This window comes from Nicotiana attenuata, unplaced genomic scaffold, assembly GCF_001879085.1.
Source record: "Nicotiana attenuata strain UT unplaced genomic scaffold, NIATTr2, whole genome shotgun sequence".
NCBI classification, from domain to species: domain Eukaryota; kingdom Viridiplantae; phylum Streptophyta; class Magnoliopsida; order Solanales; family Solanaceae; genus Nicotiana; species Nicotiana attenuata.
Window position 1 is genome coordinate 107,516 of NW_017673595.1, and position 9,910 is coordinate 117,425.

Sequence of the window (9,910 nt, forward strand, 5' to 3'; positions counted from 1 at the left end):
TACTGTGTTAATTAGGATTAGATAGTTAAATGACTGAACCAACACTTAGGGACTCTTCAATAGTTGAAAAAATTGGACTAATATTGATGATCACATAAACCCTAGGTTGGTATTGCTGTTGGGCTTTCAGTGCGGACCGCACTGCAATTTGTGCGGTCCGCGATGCCCCTGTGCGGTCCGCATTGCTATTTTGTGCGGACCGCAGTGATTAATTTCTGCAACCTGAACATTGAGGACTGCGGCCGCACTGGATTTTTTGCGGTCCGCAATGCCTTGATTCAGAGAGTGGGTAGTCTGAATCCCACCTCTGTGCACCGCAATGGATTTTGTGCGGTACGCATTGGCCTGTGTGCGGCCGCACTACATTTTGTGCGGTCCGCACTCTGCAACAAATGAACTGTTTGCAACACATTTCTTTCGCTGCAACTTTGAATTTCATTGTATATACTGAGACTAACAAAGCATGACTGAACTTGTTTGCAGACAATGGTAAAATCAAGAGGCCAGGGTGCTAAACAACCAGGCAGAGGAGAGTCCTCTCGGGGGAGGGGACGTGGAAAGATAAAACTGATCCCCCAAGTTCGGGAAGCAATAAAAGCAACAAGGAAGGCGATCCGGGCCGCTGATAGAGCTGCTTCCCACTCATCAGGAAGTGAGTATCAGCCTTCCAGGGAGTTGTCGGATTTTGACTCTGTCCTGGAGTTTATGGATGACTTCCCGGACAGGTTCAAGCTGACAGATGAGCCCACTCCTCAAGCATCCCCCACTGCTCAGGCTTTAGTGCATGTATCTTCTGGGTCGTCTGAAGGCTCAGCTGAAGGCAGTAAGGATGAGTTCTCCACCTCTCCCACAGCTTCATTATCCGGAGAGGGTGCAGTAGGAGAAGAAGGGGCAGAAGTAGAAGGGGGTGAGCCTCAGGTGGGAGGAGTAGCGAGAACTAGAAACCCGGAGGCGTGGAAGGATTGTTTTATGAGTGAGGTGGCTTACCATAAGTTTAGAGAATGATGGCATGTGAGGAAATTGATCCCGGAGCGTAGTTTTGTGGATAGAGACCTCTTGCCTCACAACCCCAATGTGAGGAGACAGTTTAGAGAGAGAGTGGGCTGGGAGTACTTCCTAAGCAACTGTGTGGATGCAAACGAACACCTGGTCAAGGAATTCTACACCAATGCTGCCCACATCAAGAAGGGCACCAAAGTGACCAAGGTGCGGAACTTAAAAGTGCTATTTGATGGCAAAGAAATCAATGACTATTTGGGCTTCAATGATGAGGATAAATCACTTTATCTGGAGAATATGGCATTGGGTGAGGAGGCCCGTCCCTGGTTGGCACAGTACTTGGCAATCCCAGGTACCACCCCCGATTGGTTGAATGCGGGAGTGAAGATCTTAAGAAGGAGTTTGAATTTCGAGGCTAAAGGGTGGGAGACTTTCGTGTGCAGCAGACTAGACCCCACTACCCATGAAAACTCCCTCCCTCTTCACCGGGCTATATTGGTAGCATCTGTTATGGCGGGGTACCCGATTAATGTCAGGAATGTGATGTCTCGTGTTATTACTCAGGTAGTGAGTGAAGGTGACAGAAACTACCCTTTCCCCAGTTTCTTGACCATGTACCTGAAGGACTTAAATGTGGAGAAGCAGAAATTTGATGTCAAAGTGAAAGCAAAGGCACCGTTCTCCTAGTATAGCATGCAGGGTGATGACAACCCTAAAGGCAAGTCCTACAAAGGAAAAGCCACTACTTCGACTGGCCAGTCTGAAGAGCTAGTAGTGGTAGTGGCTCCTACTCAGCCTCGTTCTACCTCAGCAAACATGCCTCCAGGTCCATCCAGTTCTACAGTCCCAGACATTCCTTCCACTTCTGCCTACCCATTGACTGCCCACCGTCTAAGTCAAGCCCTCCTCAGCATTAACAACTGGATGCAGACAGCTTCTTCTAAGTTGTCTGTACTTACTACCACGGTGGCATCCCAGTCAGCACCTCCTCCTCCACAGGTCCCTCAGTCTATTCAAGGAGCTTGCAAAAGAGGCAAAGAAGATGAGAAAGACTCGGGCTTCAAAGGACTCGGTGAAGAAGCTCAGGGTTGAGGTTGACAGGCTTAAGGCGGATCATCTACCTTTGGATTTGCTATTGCATGACCCGGCACCAGCAGCCCAGCCCCAGCCAGAGCAGGAGTCAGACATGCCTTCCAAGAGGAGGAGGGTGATTCCCCGTGCAGATGACGCAGACATATAGTTGGAGGACCCGTAGGGAGATCCCTCCAACCAACCCCAGGAGTCAGTCCAGGTCCAGGCATAGGTCCCAGCAGAGTCGCAGGCCACAGGGAGCCAATCACAGGTTCCCGAGGAGACAGAGGACCCAGGGAATCAGATTCAGGATCCCACCAGGACTTCGGACCCATAGGGAGTTTCTTTTTCCTCCCTTCTCTTTTTGTGCTTATTTTGGTTAGTTGGCATTGAGGACAATGCCAGCTCTCATTTGAGGGGGTAGCCCTACTTGGATTTGGATGATTATACATATTATGATATTTTATGCTTTATCTCTTTTCTATTTTTGGTATGTATATAACTTTAGCATTTCATTGCACTTTTCGTACTTTTTACTTTGGGTTTGTATATAAAGTTACCTTCTTATGTATATATTCATTCTCCCTATTGTATATTCATCTAAATCCCCTCTTGTACATATTCATTTTACTTTCGGCATTTTTATTTCTTATCTTCTTATTTTACATTTGTAGCTTCTTGTTTTGAGATTTTTTGCAATAAGCCTTTGGTTTTTTTAATGCCACGGTTCTTTCCGAAGGTGGAATTTGTGTGAACCGGGTGGCTCTTCTCGATGATGGATGGCATGACAACCTTCTTAAGGGTTTGAGTCTGTTTTTCTTTTTGCTTTTTAGTAGTCAGTTGGTAAAGGTGCCTCAAGCAAAGCTTCACTTGGGCCCAACACATTTGTCCTCGACCCCATGGTCAGAAACAAATCGTTGTGTGTAGGATGGTGAAAGTTGTGACCTTGAGACATTTGCGTTGGCCGATAATCATCAAGTGGTTTTTCCAGACCATTGTGTGCTCAAATCTTATCTAAGGTTGTTGTGGGCCCCCGAATCCGTGTCTTTGACAATCCCAAAGCGTGTGTGGTGAGAATTTGAATTGTAAGTCCAAGTCCCGAGCCATTGGTCTAGAACTTGCCCTGAGTGTTTGTCTAGGGCAAATCCTAGGTGGAATTTGACTTGAGACGTGATTATAGGCTCTCATTGATCCGAATGATATCTTGAACACTTCCATAGCCTACCAATAATAAAATCCCTAGTCAGCCCTTTTGAGCCTTAGACCTTTTTCTTTCAAGAGCCACGCTACAAGCCTTTTCCCGTTCTGAATATAACCTCTCTTGGCACCCGAGCTTTCCTTAGCACATGGCAAAAGTATAAGTTTGGGGGCAAAGACGAGGATTGAAACAAAGTGGTAAAAGGTACAAAATGAAGAAAAGGACAGACAATTAAAAAGAAAGAAAAAATCAAAAAGACAAAAAGAATGTTCAATATAGAAAAGAACGAAGGGATTCAATAAAAGCAAAGAATGAAAGGTGTGGAAAGTTTAGAAAGGAGAAAAGATTTGAAATGTACAAGAAAGAGCGACAGTGTGACTCTCTAACTCCTTAGAAAGAAGTGAAATGACTTAAAAAGTCAAGTGAATGTGTGCCAAAATGAAGAAAAAGAAGTGCAAAAAGGGAAGATGGAACCTACTTAGACCAAACATTTCCTACCTTACACCAAAAGCCTTCACTATTTCTCCACAAAAGCCCTATATGATCTTGAGTTGAATAAAGCCTACATTAGTGGTGACTCACACAAGGGGCAAGCATATGGTACCTAGTGCCGGACTTTTGACTTTTCTTTGAGAGAGATGAGTGTATTCCCATTGACCTTGTTCTGAGTGATACTATCTTAAAGGTGAGGTTTGCTTAGGGAGAGTCGAGGATGTGTGAGTTTGGGTTCCACAATAACCAAAGTAATAGAAAGAGTTCCTTTGATGTGTTGAGTCAACTCTTGATTCTCTTGTGCCGCACTAAGATCCATGGTGTTTAAAGAATGAATGTGTTAATGATTCATTTGAGTTGAGGGAAATTGTTAGTCCCAATTGATGCTAGTTGAGGTCACTCTAGGTCGGCTGATTTTTTCTTGGATTAACTATTAAGGGGTGGGTCTTATTTTGTTTGCTTGAGGACAAGCAAAAGCTTAAGTTTGAGGGAGTTGATAACTAGGAATTATGATGCATTTTACACTCCTTCTTGCTTAAGTTTTGATTAGAAATGTGTACAAAATAGTTCCAAAGGCTCACAAGTTGTGCTTGATTGCAGGTTTGATCATCAAGGTGACAAAGTGTCAAAAACCAGCTCAAAAAGGAGTGAAACTTGCACAATTACCAAGACAAGACAAAGCTCAGTCAAACAAAGCCAGTGCGGACGCACACCATTCTGTGCGGTCCGCAAGGATGAAGTTCAGAGACTTTCTTTCAGGCCATCAGGCAATGCGGCCGCACTTGATTTTGTGCGGTCCGCATTAGTTTCATCGCAGCCGCACTCAATTTCGTGCGGTCCGCGGAGCCAAGGTTCAGAGAGATGGAAAATTGAAGGATTATGCCCAATGCGGTCCGCGGTCTATTTTGTGCGGACCGCAGTAGAAGCTACCACGGCTGCGGTGCATTTTGTGCGGTCCGCGGTGGCCAAGCTTCAAAGAGAAGAAAAGTCAAGCCAAGAGCCTTAGTGTGGCCGCACTCGATTTTGTGCGGTCCGCACTAGCCCCGCAGGGGTATTTTTGTCCAGAATTTTCAGCCTAGTATAAATAGTTTCTTTTTCCATTTTTAGGTAATCAGATAGTTTTGGACGTAGAGCTGCGCTCGTGACTTCGTTTCTTTTACTATTTGAGTAATTTTAGCTTAATTTCACCATTGAATCTTCAAGTTTTATTTAGCAATTAATTATTATGAGCTTATCTTCATCTATTTCTTTGTTTTTCTCTTTAATCATGAGTAGCTAGACCCATCAGCTAGGGTTGTGGCTCAACCCTAGTGTGGGTAATTGATGGGTCTTATGTTTTAAGGTTTGATTGTCTATGGGTGTTTGATATTTGGACTAATTTATGGTTTTATTGTTAAATTAGTGGTTGCAAACACTAGTTTACTCTTTGTTGATTTTGGCTCTTCCTAAGAGAGAGCCTAAGTCTCTAGAATTAGTCCAACAAGGAATTGGGGCGTACTCAAGAGAATTGATAGCCCCAATTAAAGGGTTAAACTGAGAGATCGTAATACCCGACTTGAACCTTAATTGCTTGCATAGATGTTCATACCCAATTGATCTTGAGAAAGTCAATTAGGGCAAAATCACTCGAACTGCCGAGAGGCATAGAGTGGGTAGAATCGTGCAATGGTTATACCGTAATCCCCAAGTTTGACAAACTAGCCTTAGATATAAGAACCTGTTAATTATCTACCTAGGTGAAGGTCACTTCCCTAGTGCCTTTTATCTCATTAGAACATCTTCAATAGCTTCCTCTTAGCATAACGTAGCTCAATTTAGCCTATTGGTAGTATAAATTTAGAAGTTAATCAAAAACCCAAAAATGTTTAGAAGTGCAATTAGGATCAATTACACAACTCTAGCTTAAATAGAAACTCAATTCCAACTTCTAGCTCCCTGTGGATATCGATCCCGACCTTATCGGATAAAAGCTGCTTCGACCTCTCTTGCTACTCTTTAGTAGTACAGGGTTGGCCTCGATCATATTCCAAGTCCTAGTCAAACCAGGAGACGACATAATCCTTCACAGCTCGGAATGTGCACGCCTCAGACCTGGCCTCACGAAGTATAACGCCAGCTGGAGCTCGCCCCAGGCCTGGCGTCGCCCGCTTCCACGCGAGGAGGACCTCGGTTCTACCTCGCCTTGCCAGCTTCAACGCCTGCTCTAGGCCTGGCTTCGCCAGCTTTCTCATTTGTAGGTTGCTCACTTCTTTCTTTCTTCTTTTCAACTGTTTTCGAGCATGCTTTAGACTTTAAGTATTCCTTTTGCTCTATTTTCATCTCCAATTCACCTAGACATCAAATAGACTCCATTACGCGCCAATAAAGTGTAATTTATCATTAAAACGCATAAAATGCAAGTCAAATAATGTACTAAACTATGGAATTATAGCCACACATCATTGTTCCACATTATTCATTATTCTCTAAAGGTATTAGTGTAGAAAGAAACAATTTTCTCGAAAGGTATTACTGGTTCTCTCTACTGTTCCCATTTTTTCGTAATTAAGTAATGCGCTAGAGTCATGTTTATGAATTAGAGAGAAAAATAATGACATCTTAACTTTTATTGTAATTGTTTTTGTGTCGTACTTTTTTATTTTTCGGCATAGTTTTTAGTTTTGGATACCAAAGTCTTTTACATTGACATAGTATTATGTTTAAATTGTATACCTTTAGTGATCAATGGTTTGTGGTATTTCAACTAATGTTAGTGTAACAATATTAATTTTCAGCTATTAGATGATATTTTGCAGATTTTATTTATATATTGTAGGTATTTCACGCAGCGTAATGGTATCATATTTGAAAAAATAATGTGTCCCAATAAATGACCTAAAACCTTATGACGTTGAATGAGTAATTAAGGTATTATTGGTTATTTGAAAAGGAACAATAACAAAATATAAGAACGACAAAGGAAAGGATTTATGTTGGCATTTAACATTTGTTGACGAAGAGGTAGGCTTCTTTTGTATATTTATTTATATAATTTATTACTTATTTGTATTATTTTTAATTAATCTAAAATTATGTTTATATTAATTTATTGAGGACAAAGATCCATGCAGTACTTTTCAATAAAAATGTTGAAGATTGGAAAATTTTATTTCAACAAAACAAAAGCTAATACATTATAAATGGTCGCGTGAAGGCTGCTCATTCTACTTATTCGTATTATTTTTAATTAAACTAAAATTATGTTTATATTAATTTATAGGGGACAAAGATCCAGGCAGTACTTTTCAATAAAAATGTTGAAGATTGAAAAATTTTATTTCAATAGAACAAAAGCTATTACATTATAAATGGTCGCGTAAAGGCTGCTCATTTTTGTACACAAGGAGTTAGAAATATCTTTTAGTAATTATAGTACAGTTACGAAATGTACCAGCCACTTTTCGACTACAAAATTTTTGAATAATTTGGGTTAGTTCTCCAACTAAGTAAATATGTGCTGATGTTTATATGTGCTATATATACAAAAGCTAACATTAGCTCATATCTATTATTTCAACGTTACTCTAAAGCTGTTGAAAAACCCTAAGATCCTTTACTCTACTGCTTATTACTGAAAAACCCTAAGTTCCTATACTCAAACCAGCCGAAAGACCCTAGCGCATATGGCTAGCGTTTGCTCCAAGTGTATCCCTGTCAGAAAGTTCTCATTTATGCTGATTGTGAAGGATGTTATCTGCAAATGTGTTTAACGAATCTAACTTGGACGTCCTATTTCGTATTATGACTTTGGTTGGTGGACACCATGTTTTCCAAGCAAGGTTTCTTAGGCTTCGGACAGATGATGACAGGAAGCAATATATCGATGCTCGTATTAAAGAGGCAGCTGTACGAGAGAAAGATAAGGTAGGTACCTACACATCGGAATGGCACACCACCCACTGTCCACATCAACCATTCCCTTATCCTCCGGAACCATTACCTTGTCCTCCAGAACCATTCCCCTGTCCTCCTGAACCATTTCCATGTGTGTCCACACATGGGAATAGTTCAGAAGGACAAGGGAAGGGTTCAGGTGGACAGTGCGGTGGGGTGCCCAGATGGGAGTGGTTCAGGTGGACAGCAGGGTGGGTTGTGATTTCTGATGGGAATGGTTCAGGTGTTTTGCAAGTTGGTGTTACTTCAGATGGGAATGGTTCCGGTGGTGAGTAGGGTGGTGGTGTGATTGCAGATGTGAATGGTTCAGGTGGTGTGCAAGTTGATGTTACTTCAGATGGAATGGTTCCAGTGGTGAGCAGGTTGTTGTTCTTGTGGAAGGTACTTTTCCTCCAAGCCAGGAAGTCCTGGATGGTTCCGGTGGAGAGCAGGTTGTTGTTCCTGTGGAGGGTACTTTGCTTCTAAGCCAGGAAGTCCTGGATGGTTCCGGTGGACAGCTAGTTCAGCAGGTTGTTGTGTTTGCTGATGGACTTTGCCTCCAAACCAACCAGATTTCGATGGTTCGAGTGGACAGTAGGTTCATGTCCCTGCTTATATGAATTTTTCTCCAAACCAGGAAGTTAATTCTATCAGCCCGAGCGGAAGTTCGAATTCAGATACTAGGTTGGCCAATATGATTGTATTGAAAACGTCTCAGTCTTCGAGCCCTCATAGAAGTTCTGGAAGTGTTGGTGCTGGCCCATCTGCAAGTTCGGGTAGTGGTGGTGTTGCCCCACCTACTCCTCATGTGAAGAGGGAAAAAAATCACGCAAGTCTGGGATTATTCGTAAGGTGAGGAAGCAGTTTAGGCGTGGGCATAAATATTAATCATAGTACTGATTACCATTAGTGTTTTGCTGCTATGTAGTTTGCTGCTTCATTTGTATTGTTAAGTAGTTTCTTTGAGTGGGTTTTTGACAATGTTGGAAGTAGTATCTTGGTTGCTTTAACTTTTGGAAGTAGTATGTAGGCGTTTTATAAAATGTTGACTCTTGAAATTGATTTGATTATCAGGACCAAATCAATTTAGGACCTTTTTTAGTATATAGAATGGTTGCTTTCTGAGTCAGATTGAACAAAATAGATAAAATGACAAATCTTTTGTTCGAGAAGGTTTTCGTTAATTTCAAGTTTTTCTTCCAGTCTTTGGACTTTATTTCCAAACTGTAAAAAATAAAATTGGATTGGCTAAGAATAACAAGTAAAAGCACAGTTTTATAAAGCTACATATTTGTAGAAGATTCATCCTCATACACATTTTTCTTAGGAGCTAATAATGTGAAGTTGTGAAAGAACAAATATTGACTATTTATCCATCACTTTAACATCAATGGCAGCTCAAGAAAACTAGTGCATAAAGCCAAATTTAAATAAAAAGCCTTTTTCTTTTTATGTATTTTTTTTTGGGCATAGTACTTTTATAAGATATAAAGCCCTTAAATTTATAACATCTAATAGTAATATTAAATTTATATTGTGAAGAGTTAATTCAAGTTAATAACATGTTAGCCATGTGTTTGCAATGCGTTACCTTGGATCATGTTGTATATAATATTACTAATATGACGATTTGAGTAGTTAATTAATTCAGATTCTAAAACATTTTTACTGTTAAAAAGTAGATAGTTTTTCTATCTTTCTTAACAATTTTTTTTTATTTTTTTCTACGAATTTTAATATTGTCTAAACTAAAATAACATCAGAAAATCTATTAATATTTTTTGAGGCCCCAAAAATTTGGAGACTAAAGCAAGACTTTACTAACCTTCCCGTTAAGCCACCCATGATCTGCATATTAATAAACTTGAGATCTCTAAGGTTTAGGATGATTATCTATCTTGTTATTATAGTTGATTAGTGGGAAATGTAATGCTTATTCGTGTGAGAAAAATTCTTCTTAGTTAACTTTGTATATGTAGTTAACTTTATATATATATGTAGAACTTCATATTTATAGTCGCCAAATTCTAATCTTAGGCAACTAAGTAGATTGTACACCATATTTAGGATTCTAGCATCCTTCATCATGAAACTAGGAAGAGCCAACTTTAAACTTTTTATTAATAGCTAGATGACTTGAAATTTAAGAAATAGCTTCTCTATACACTTTGTTAAATAATGCTACGCCCAACTTTAAACTTTTTTTTTAATCCTTAAAGACGTACTTTTATAGCAACA